Source organism: Chiloscyllium plagiosum, unplaced genomic scaffold, assembly GCF_037043375.1.
Source record: "Chiloscyllium plagiosum isolate Xiang-an unplaced genomic scaffold, Cpla_swu_hap1 HiC_scaffold_45, whole genome shotgun sequence".
Taxonomy (NCBI): domain Eukaryota; kingdom Metazoa; phylum Chordata; class Chondrichthyes; order Orectolobiformes; family Hemiscylliidae; genus Chiloscyllium; species Chiloscyllium plagiosum.
In genome coordinates, this window is record NW_028270183.1 from 90,425,323 (window position 1) to 90,436,914 (window position 11,592).

Sequence of the window (11,592 nt, forward strand, 5' to 3'; positions counted from 1 at the left end):
GTTTTTCTGACAATCGATTAATGGTTATCATTAGACTCTAAATTCACAAGTTTTTTTTTATTGAATTCAAATCCCCCATCTGCTGCAGCAGGCTTTGAACCCAGGTCTTCAGAACACTATCTGGGGTTTTAGATTAACTGTCTCGCGACAATACCACTCGGCCAATACTTCCCCACATCGCTGTCCATCTGCACAGAGTGAACAGTGATTTTCTGGTTCATCAGAACAGGGTAATCAGACATACGTTTGCTCAATGATTGCAAGACTTGGATGTTGACGGGCTATTGACATCCATCTCCGAACCATGTATTCTGGGGTTTGTTTCTGATGATGATTGGAAGCACCGTCAGTCTTGTTATCTTTTGGGGATAAAACCAGTTTCAATTAGCTTTCTGTTAAATGCATGGCAATCAATTCTATCTCACAACTCTCAGGCAGATTAGTTTTTGTAGAAGGACTGTCCATCTCCCCAACCTCCTCCATCCTCACCTCCAACAGTACAATAATCTCATAGAGTCTCTTTATGATTATGAATGAGACAATCTGATCGGCTGCTTCTTTCCCTACTCCTATGTCAAGTTGGATCTTAAACTCCCCTTACTGCAGCTGTGATCCTGCATCATTGTAGTGTTGCTCATATGTCATGTCTTGGCCTATCAGTGTTCGTGATACTGCATGTAGTATATGGGGCCAACAGTGTAAGAGTTTAGCTCTTTCTTTCCAACAACAGCAGTAGAATTGTACTCCAACAAAACTTATAGAATCACGGCCAAGAATATCCCCCAACGTACCTCTTACCATCAACCCAGAGTATCAATCCTCATTCAACTGAGAGAATTCAGGAGGGCATGTCAGTCACAGCAGCATGAATACCTAAAAATGAGGTGTTAACCTGATGAAGTTCCCAAAGAGGACTACCTGTGTGCCAAACAGCATAAGCAGCAAGTGATAGACAGAGTGAAGCAATCCGGGAAACAATAGAACAGACCCAAGATCTGCAGTCCAGCCATGGACTGTTGTCAATGAAGTCAGAGCACAGCTGGAGTTCTGAGGACAGTTCTCTTCAAGATATTAACCAACAAGAATGTCAGACTGGATTAATTATCATAAAACTCAAGTTCTTTTGATATTCATATATTTACAATCAGTGTTCAATTCACCAAATGTAGCTGAAAGGAAAGATAATCTTCAAGTGATTGTAACAGTGGAGACATCTGAATACTTGATCAGCAAATTAAAGCCTGCTGTGTTGAGATAGTAATAATTTTAAAGATATTTTTAAAAAGTAAGGTGGCTTGAGTATAATGGAAGAAGTTGGTGGGTAGCTGATAATCTTGTTTTAATCTGAAGTTAATTTAGGATTAGTTAACAAATAAACACATGGTAGGGAATCCCAGCCCCATGGAGTGCACATCCAGTTCCATGTGGGAAATGCAAGACACTTCTTGTCTGAGCGACGACCACAAGAACATGTAGGTGACACGGGAAATGTCCGGAACACTCGTTTGACCACAGCTAAAGTACTGCACACACTTCTGATCCCCTTATTCCAGGATTGATGTGATCACACCAGAGAGGGTACAGAGGAGACTGATCAGAATGTTTCTACAATTGGAAAATTTCTGCTCTGAGGAAAGGTTGGAAAGGCTGGGGATGAATTCCGACGAGGATGAGCTGAGATTTTATTGAAGTGATAAAATGCTGAGGAATCCAGATCGAGTGGATAGGGAGGAGCTATTCATTAACTGAGAGGTCAGAAACTGGAGGATTTAGATTGAAACTAATTCCCAGAAAGGAGGGGAGAATTCATTTCACTCGGAGATGGTGGGGAGCAGGAACGCATTGATGGGATGGAAGAGGCAGTAACCAGCATCACATTAGAATAAAAGGACATGGATGTAACTGAGATGCTGGAACATGCAAGGTTGTGGACTAAAGTCTTCAGAATGGGATCATTGTGATTTATTTAACATTTCCCCAGAATATTAAACTCAAGTCCAATTTGAGAATTTATGAACATCATCCGACCTGAATTCCAAATGTCAGAATAAATTTATCAGAAAGTACAGCACAGATCGAGGCCACTTGGCCTATCCTGCATGTATTGGCTGTAATAGAATGACCCAGGCTTTACAGCGTTCTGTACTCACCAATGAGAGCAACAATTTCAGACTGCGTACTCTGCCATCTATGTTGTTATAACCTGTTTATTCAATGTATTTCTTTGACAGCTGCTCACCTTGTTTCCTGGTTTCTTTCCCAGCCCTAACTCCATTCCCCGTGGCCTTGAGGGGCTACCATTTCTGCTGTTTAATCTCTCCTGCCTTCTCCCGTGTGACAGACTGTCTTTTTGTCCATGTCTCACTCCCACCTTGCTCACAACTTGTTACATTTCTGATGGTTCCCAGACCTCTGTGACTTCACTGCGTCCACCGGGTCAGTGGCACGAGTTTTGAATTCTCTTCCTCATGAGATAATCGGAAATCTTTCTGGCTGCAGTTTCCCCCAGATTTTATTTTGAAAAAAAAAAGAGGATTTGCGTCAGAGTCAAGTACTTGTGAGCCTTCATCCACAATCCTGAGCACTTAGACATAATATGTGACCCTCCCACAGATGTGCAAGTTTGATTGATTGGCTGTGCTAACATGGCCTGTAGTGTGTAGGTTCGGTGGGTTGGGTTAGCCATGCTAAATGTGGGGTTATGGAGATAGGGTGGGACAGCAGGTCATTGCAGACTCGACGGACCGAATAGTCTCTTTGTGCGCCTAAGGGACTCTGTAATTCTAACTAGTTGTGATTGTTGTCACATTTTCCTAAGTCCAGGTTCATTCAACTCAGGTACACATGCTGCCTTTTGTGTTTCTGTGGGTGCTCACTCAACCCTTTCCTTCTGTTTTACATCAATTTCACACTGTATGTGAGGGTGGGAATGAATGTGTAAATTTAAATGCTCCAACCGAAACCCCTCACAAGTCATGAACTGTTTCTGCAACTAGCATTCACTCACAACAGGAAAATAAAGGTTCAGTCACAAATCTGACAGAAATACAGTAGTTATAATCACCAGGAAAGGCTTGACAGCTTAAAACTCTTTTCTTAAGAAAAAAGGAGGCTGAGAGACAACCTGGTACAAGTAGGAAGCTTTGTGTCTGTGTTTTCAGAGGTTTGAGGTTGAAATCATTGGGTTAAAGCATGTTTCATTGCCCCAGGTCATCGAAGGTGCTATCTAAATGTGCATCTTTCTTTTTGCCTAACTGTCTGAGTCAACAATCAGATGGATATGTTATTGTCTGAGTGTTTTCCCAAATCCCTGATTGAATTTGCCTCCCCCCACAATCTCAGGTGCCAGCTGCCTCTAGTCCACCCACATGGGCATGTTGAAGAGCATGACAGGAGAATGGATTGAAACCGAGAGTTCAATGCCAGAATGAAATAGGAAGAAGGAAATAGACGGGACTTTTGGATCCCAGGGGATACAGACTCCAGGATTAGTCCTTGTGGGCATTCCCGCAGTAACACGATACAGCATTCCATGATGAGAGTTAAATCCGGGTGGCAGTAGAGGGAATCACTGAGCATGAGCAAGTTTAGTTCAAACACAGGAGGTTTGTTCAGTCAGTAACAGTGTGTTAGACATGGATGTGAAGTGAGCATTGAGGGGAAATGTTACCGCAAGCTGCAGATGGATAACTTTCATTGGAACAGGAGGAAGCCATTCAGCCCTTCAACCCTGCTTAGCCATTCAAGAGATCATAGCTGATTTGTGGCCTAAGTTGCAATGTTCAAAACTCTCCAAACTCATCAATTACCTCCTCTGCAACAGACAAGATCAATATACAAAAACGAAACATCTGCAAATGCTGAGAAATCAGGAACAAAAACAGAAATTGCTGGAAAAAATCAGCAGATCTGGCAACATCTGTGGAGAGTGAAACTTTGGGTCCAGTGACCGGTCAGGTGACCACCTGCAGCTGACCTTTCTGCCTTTTCTGCAACACTCTCTGGAACAGGTTCCAGTGCAAGGGGAATGAGATTGTCAATAACAACTGAGAGAAACAGGAGGACGTGCTCAATCAGAATAAAACCCATTTTGGTCTTTCACTTTTAATTCAACTGTAAAAATTATTCATTATCATTTCAGAAATAATAGGCCAGAAATCAACTCTTCATGTCATTGGGTCTGGGAGACTGTGTTAATTCTGACCTGGTCCAGCCTACATGTGAATCCAGACATTGAATAACGTGGTTGACTCTGAACGATCTCTTGGGCAGTTAGAATGGATGACAAATGCTGCCCCAGCAAGTGATGCCGTGATCCCATGAACAAACAAAACAAATCCAATCGCTGTGGTTACTTGTGAACTCGCCGGTGTTATTGGAAATGGACGAATGGGAAGGTTTATGGGGTAAAGGGAGAAGAATGCATTCGGTGAGGTGATCCTTTGGAGAGCTGATAAGCCAATCAGCCTCCTTTCGTACAGTAACAATTCAGTAAATATTTCATTCTGAGCCATCTAAGGAAATATCAGGGCAGGGTTTATAAAGAGGTCAGATTGAATGAGTGTCTCGGTGAACACAAGTGAGACACAGGTACAGAGAGGTTTTGGGATGGATTAAATTAGATTTTATATATTTGCATAGTCATCAACATTACAGCAGTTAAAACTGGGGGTTATTTATGCAGCTAAAGGGGATGCTGGGTAAAGATACCGTAGTTAGTGCTTATTTTATTCCAGGCACACCAGCCGAGGAGCACATCCTTCCTGTATCTATCCTCTCGAGCTCTTGAAGATTTTTCTTCCTTTGAAGTGTTTCATGTTTAGATACTCCAGAGAAGACAGCTTCAAGTTCGTCAATCTCTCCTGCCAGGGCATGTTACTGGCTGCTTCATGGACTGGAACTGGCAATTGAGACTGAAAGGTTACTGTATAAAATATCTTCAATGGTATTGCCAGACGAGAGTGGTTTTAGGGAAATGACCTTGACTTACGGGCATTGAGTGTCAGAGCACTTCCTGGTTAGATACAATCTATTGATAATTATTAGAACTGACTTGCACTGGCTCCGTCAAAGTGGTCAGAGCATTATGGCTGTCATCGAAGCTGGTAACAAACTTCCCATGTTAAAAATCCTAAATGATAGAGTAGGTACGAGGTCTGATGGCACTGTTGGAGTATTGATGTTGCTGTTAATCACATTAACTCGGCTGGAGTTGACTGGATTGATATTGTCTCTTTCTGAATCTCAGGATGTCTCTCTGGGCAGTAAGTCTCCACAAACAGCAATGTGACAATGAGCAGGGATCATCTGTTTTGATTTAAATTGTGACTGTAGCACTGCTGCTTCACAGCACCAGGTACAAGGTTGGAGTCCAGCCTTGGCCAACGGCCTGTGTGGAGTTTGTACATTCCCCTATGATTGTGTGGGCCCCCTCCAGGTGCTCTGGTTTCCTCCCACAGTTCAAAAATTTGTGGGTTAGGTGGATCAGTTGTGCGAAATTGTCCACAGCGTCCAGGATTGTGCAGACTCGGTGGATCAGCCATGGGAAATGCAGTGTTACAAGGATGGAGTGCTCCAGGTGGGATGCTCTTTGGATGGTTGGTGGGGTTTGATGGGCCAATGCTCTCCTGCCACACTGTTGGGATTCTACTCTATGATTGAGGATAAAGCAGGGTGTTCTTAGAGAAGGAGCATGTGGTATGTTTCAATGCTCTCGATGCCTTTAGATAGAGGTTGGCTTCGCAGGGGATACCGTGCTTTATCTCCACTGCTGCCCCCTCACCCCTAACTCTACTTTATTGTGGAATAAATAGCTACAATATTTTACAACCAACTTCACAAACCTTGTATTAAAGATAAATGTTAAATAAAATCCATCAAACCATCCCTCACTGAAAACTGTTGTGGAAGTACAATCTCCTGGAGAATCCCTGCCTACTTCTTCCTACCCGGGCTCCATGACTATATACATACCTGGGAGATAGCAGCAGGAGGCCATTCGGCCTTTCAATCCTGCTCCACCATTCAAGGGAAAACAGCTAACCATACAGCTCAATCTCCTGCTCCTGCTGTGCTCCAATCCCCTTTCATGACTTTACATTGAAGAACTATATCTAAGTCCTCCTTTGGCTTCACCACCTTTTGTTCCAGTGACGTTGCTGTGTTACTGTGTGGGTATAGGCAGGGTTAATGTGATAGTGCTGCCTCCTGGAGGATGCACTCAGCGTCCCTCATCATCCTGCAGTAACATCAACTGGGTTTCCGCAACTAGAGATAGAAACCATTTCCAGGATATGGGCATCACTGGCTCAGCCAGCATTTATTCCCCATCTCTAGTTACCCTTCAGAAGATGGTAGTGAGCTGCTGTCTCGTATCATTCACAGTCCATTTGGCGCAGAGAGACCGACAATGCTGGGAGGGAGAGTGTTGCAGGATTTTGGCCGAGTGATTCTCTATCTTTGGTTCTTCAAATGTTGTTTAACTTAATCACAATCTGCATATGATTTTGAGATTTCAGTCTGCAAATCGTCACCATCTAGCACCCTGTATAAAGGAATATGTACAGATTAGAAATTCAGAGCAGACAATTCTAGTTTCTCTGGAATATCTTTTTCCCCCTTTCTTCCCTCAAAGCTGTAACCCTCCAGCCCACTTACTCTCTCCCACCATTCTGACTCTACTACCCTCTAAGGTACACCCTCCCCATTCTCATGGAGTTACTGATAAACAGATCCATGCCACCCCTTCCCGCACCTGGTTAGACGCTGCACCCTTTCTGGGTTCACTTCCTTTCCCTTCAGTTGCTGCAAGTCAATAATGTAACAGCAGAATGAAACAAAAGGGAACAGACAGGGAGGTGGCAGACCCTGGACAGAAGAGGAACCTTCTGGCTGGGAGAATGGGTCAGATCCTTCTTTGTTTCTCATTGGTTGATTCCAGTGTTATAACAAGTTGGGGATGGAACTTGGTTCCATGTGGGTGTTGTGACACTTTGACACTCCAACAGATCAATACTACAAAAAATACGTTCCTCCTCCAGCCAATCACAGTGTGAAATCCTTTCCACTAGTTACCCCAAAACACATGCTCCAAAACTTACCCACATTCTGTACTTGTGCACTGCCAGGTTTCCCCACAGACGTGTGGTCCGTGCCTCAGAATTTGGGAGTTGCAGTCCTCATGCAGCCACTGGATCCCTGTCTCTGGAACATGAATTAAAAGTGTGGGGTGGAAGATGTTGTGTATTGGATCCCCATTCAGACACACGGGACTTCTGGGCTGTCACTGGGACTTACTGAGACATCCGCTTAGACAACCTGATTTCTGATGTAAGGAACATAGATTCAGCCAATTGGGGGTTAGCGAGGTTAATAAGGGGCAGCAGAGGTGGCTCAGTGGCTAGCACTGCTGCCTCACAGCGTCAGGGACCTTAGGCGACTGTGGGGAGCTTATACATTCTCCCCATGTTTGCATGGTTTTGTGCAGTTCTCCAGTTTCCTCACACAGTCCAAAGATGTGCATGTTAGGTGGATTGCCCATGCTAAATTGCTGACAGTGTCCATGCATATGCCGGTCAGACAATTAGCCATGGGAAATGCAATGTTACAGGGAATGAGTGGGTCTGAACGGGATGCACATCATAGGGTTGGTGTGGACTCGATGGATGAATACCCTGTTTCTGCACTATAGGGACTCTATTCTATTCTCATGAGGAAGAATATATTTATCTCGATATGTTGTGAATCTGTGGAATTCCCTATTCAAAATGTGGTGGATGCCAGGACAATGAGCCAATGTAATGAAGAGATACAGATATTGAATTTGCAATGGGTTGAAGGGTGAGAGAGAGCTGGCGGGAAAATCCAGCTGAGACCGATGTGAGCTCAATGATCACCGTATTAAATAGTGGGGCTGGTTCTCCTGTGCCCAGCGCGTCTCTTCTTACGGTAATAACTGGAAAGCTGAATCCAAAACTCACCACCTTCAACAAAGCAGATTTTTCGGAAAATGATATAGTCAGGTGGATTAGCGTTCAAAACTTAGACAGTGAGGAAGTATGTAGGAGATAATGATTTTGCAATTTTAAACTGAGGGGAGACAGTGATTTATGGTTTTAGATTGCGTCGTACATTCGCAGAGTCCAGTGTACGCTGTTGTGAATATCTATCCTGTACTTTATTACAAAGCCAAGGTCACTGACAATGAAAACCAAAACACCCAGATAACATCGTCTCACCTCGTAATCTGATAAAAGACTTGTGATAAGTCTGGTTGAACTTAGAACACAGATGGAAAGCTGGAAGATTAGATCCACTCCCAAGATCCTGTGCTTTTTAAACAAAAGGAGACTACAATAGGATGAGGCAGAAGTTGGCTAATGTAGACTGGAAACAAAGACTTTACGGTGGGAAAGTTGACAGACTGCGGGAATATCAAAGCAAATGTTTGAAGTGCTCAGCAAAAGTATATATCAGTGAAAGGGAATGACTGTAGGAAAAGGAATAATCTGCCATGGCCTGGGTAAGAGAGTCTATCAAACTGAAATAGAATGCATACAAATTGCCAAAGACCAAGGAGATTAAAAAAACTTTAAAGATCAACAGAAAGCGAGATGGGATTGGGGGAGAAAAGTGATGAGTAGCTATCCCCAGGGCCAGAATAGCAGTTTACACTGCTAGAGGGGAACTTATTGTGTGGGGAACATATGGCGTCTAATTGTTGAAGCATTGAACTGTTACCATAGAGATAATCCTGATCAAGTTAAAAATCACAGCACACTCCAAAAGCTTGTACTTCCAAATAATCCTGTTGCACTATAACCTGGTGATGTGTGGTTTTTAAACTTTGTCCACCCCACCACCGGCTCCTCCACATCAGAATCCTGATAGAAAGCCCCACTGAAACTGAAGTGCCTGTCAGATACTTGAGGGAGCCACGGGGGCGTGGTGGAGGGGTGTGTGGTTTAACCACAAAGTGCTGAACTGAACTAGACTTTCTAACTGACCGTTGCCATGGAGATAATACTGAGAGACAGTCTCTATTCAAAGTCCCAAACCACAAAGGTATAAGAATGGGAGCGGCACATCGGACAGGAGGGGAGTTACCTGATGCTGCCTGGAGGTGTTTTGCATGTACACTATCCAGGTAACTGCCATGTCTCATCAATAAAGACTCAAAGAAGACCTCTCAGAGTTCTGTACCTGGTTATACCTATCGAGCAGGGTTCAGGAATATGAGTACACAGCAGTCAGTCTTCACAGTGGAGGATACGAAGAACATGCCAGTAATTGATAAGGAGACTGAGGAAGGTGAGGACCTAGATAACCATTATCATGAAAGAGTTATAGCTGGTCAAGGTATTGGAGCTAAAGGTAGACAAGTCTCATTGCCCTGATGGAATACATCCCAGGATACCAACAGAGTTAGTGGGAGAAATAGCAAATGCACTTAGAGTTATAAAATCCTACAGCAGAGACAGGACCTTTGGCCCAAACTGGCCCATACTGACCAGAATGTCCATCCATGCTAACCCCATTTCCCTGCACTTGGCCCATCTGCTTCTGACCCTTTCCTATCCACGTATTTGTCCAAATGTCTTTTACCTGTTGTGAGTGTTCCTGCCTGAACCACTTGCACTGGCAGCTCATTTCATATACATATCACCCTCTGTGTAAAACAGTTCCCCCCCCCCCACCCCTCCAGCTTCCCTTTTATTCTTTCTCCTCTAACCTTAAACTGATCCAATCAAGCCGTCCAATCCTTGAGTTCCTGGGAAAAAAAGACTGAGTGCATTCACCTTATTAAGGCCTCTCATGGTGTTATACACTTCGAGAAAAGAACCCCCTCTGTTTCCTCTGCTCTAAACATAAAATCCTCACTTGTCCAACCTCTCCCTATAACTCAGACACCTGAGCCCTGGCAACATCCTTGTAAATTGTTCTGCACTTTTTACAGTTTAATTTCTGAAACCTACATTACATTAATCATATTTCCAGTATTTCCACACAGCGCTGGAACCGACGTGACAATGTCAATGGATTAGAATCCATGATCGAGAATGAACTCCTTTACAACAATCCCGTTTTCATAGTGTTTCCCATGGTGCAGGTATCCTTGTGTCTTTCTGGTTGCATTATTAATTAAAGACTTGTCCTTCTACAAAGCAAAGTTGTGGCTTAATTGTTCCTGGGAAATGTGCCATGATTTTCCAGCCTTTCAAAAACAAATGAAATCTCTCTCCCCAGTCACCATGCTGACATGGACTTGGCTGTGTCTCAGTACTTTTGCAGTCACACTGAGATTTGAAATATTCACCCACGGACAGGATGCACACCTTTCCTTCCAGATGAAAAGGCCAATGATATTCAGAGCGGCACGGATCAAGTAACGATCAGATCTGAACATGAAGTTCAATTTGAATTTCTCATCCGCAAATCCACCCTTTCAGTACCTTACAACAGAGCACACAAGTTACCACTGTTAATACAGGATGGAAATTCATAAGGCAATTATAGTATTAAACTGTAGCTTCCTTGTTCCTCCAAAGCTTTAAGCCTCAGTCTCACAATTTCTCTCTTCTGTGAACTGAAATCCAAACCAATCCCCCCACTCCTTTCCTCCATACCCAGTTCACTCACATATTCTCTTCGAATTCAGTTTCCGAGCTCCTGATGAGAACCATCCTGCATACACTGCTTCCTGCACACTCTGGCCAAGACCCATCTTACTAAAATGAGCCAAATTAGAATTCTAATTGCAGGCCCATCGTTGTCCCTTTCCATAACAACTCTGAATCTTCACAAAAGAGTTCTAGAACATAGAACATAGAAGAATACAGCGCAGTACAGGCCCTTCGGCCCTCGATGTTGCGCCGATCCAAGCCCACCTAACCTACACTAGCCCACTATCCTCCATATGCCTATCCAATGCCCGCTTAAATGCCCATAATGAGGGAGAGTCCACCACTGCTACTGGCAGGGCATTCCATGAACTCACGACTCGCTGAGTAAAGAACCTACCCCTAACATCTGTCCTATACCTACCCCCCCTTAATTTAAAGCTATGCCCCCTTGTAATAGCTGACTCCATACGAGGAAAAAGATTCTCACTGTCGACCCTATCTAAACCCCTAATCATCTTATACACCTCTATCAAGTCACCCCTAAACCTTCTTTTCTCCAATGAAAACAACCCCAAGTGCCTCAGCCTTTCCTCATACGATCTTTCTACCATACCAGGCAACATCCTGGTAAACCTCCTCTGCACCCGTTCCAGTGCCTCCACATCCTTCCTATAGTATGGCGACCAAAACTGCACAAAATACTCCAGATATGGCCGCACCAGAGTCTTATACAACTGATAATTTTCTGCAAAACGCTGCACCACTGATAGTCTGATCACATGTCAGGGTAGCAAGAATGGGGCCATTCCCCTGGGTCCTGCTCCCAGAGGGATGAAGCTGCTAATGATAGATTAATTCTTCACACCCACAGCCTCCTTCCCAGGCACTGACCTAGACTGCACATACTCCCACAGTTGCCAGCACTGCGACCGTGCACTGGTCTCCCTCCTACAGCACGTGCTCCCGATCA

At 44.0% G+C, this 11,592-nt stretch overlaps 1 long non-coding RNA gene across 2 annotated transcripts; it reads right to left on the reverse strand.

Annotated features, from left to right (window-relative positions):
* Window positions 1–6,145: 6,145 nt before the first annotated feature.
* LOC122546206 (uncharacterized) lies at window positions 6,146–10,449 on the reverse strand. Of its 2 annotated transcripts, none has more exons than XR_015754437.1 (3): window positions 10,335–10,449; window positions 7,101–7,203; window positions 6,146–6,544 (listed from the first exon to the last, which is right to left on the reverse strand). It is a non-coding gene; the product is annotated as an uncharacterized LOC122546206 (long non-coding RNA). The 2 variants fall into 2 exon arrangements; XR_015754436.1 differs by having other exon boundaries at window positions 7,101–7,324; window positions 10,335–10,441.
* Window positions 10,450–11,592: the final 1,143 nt, after the last annotated feature.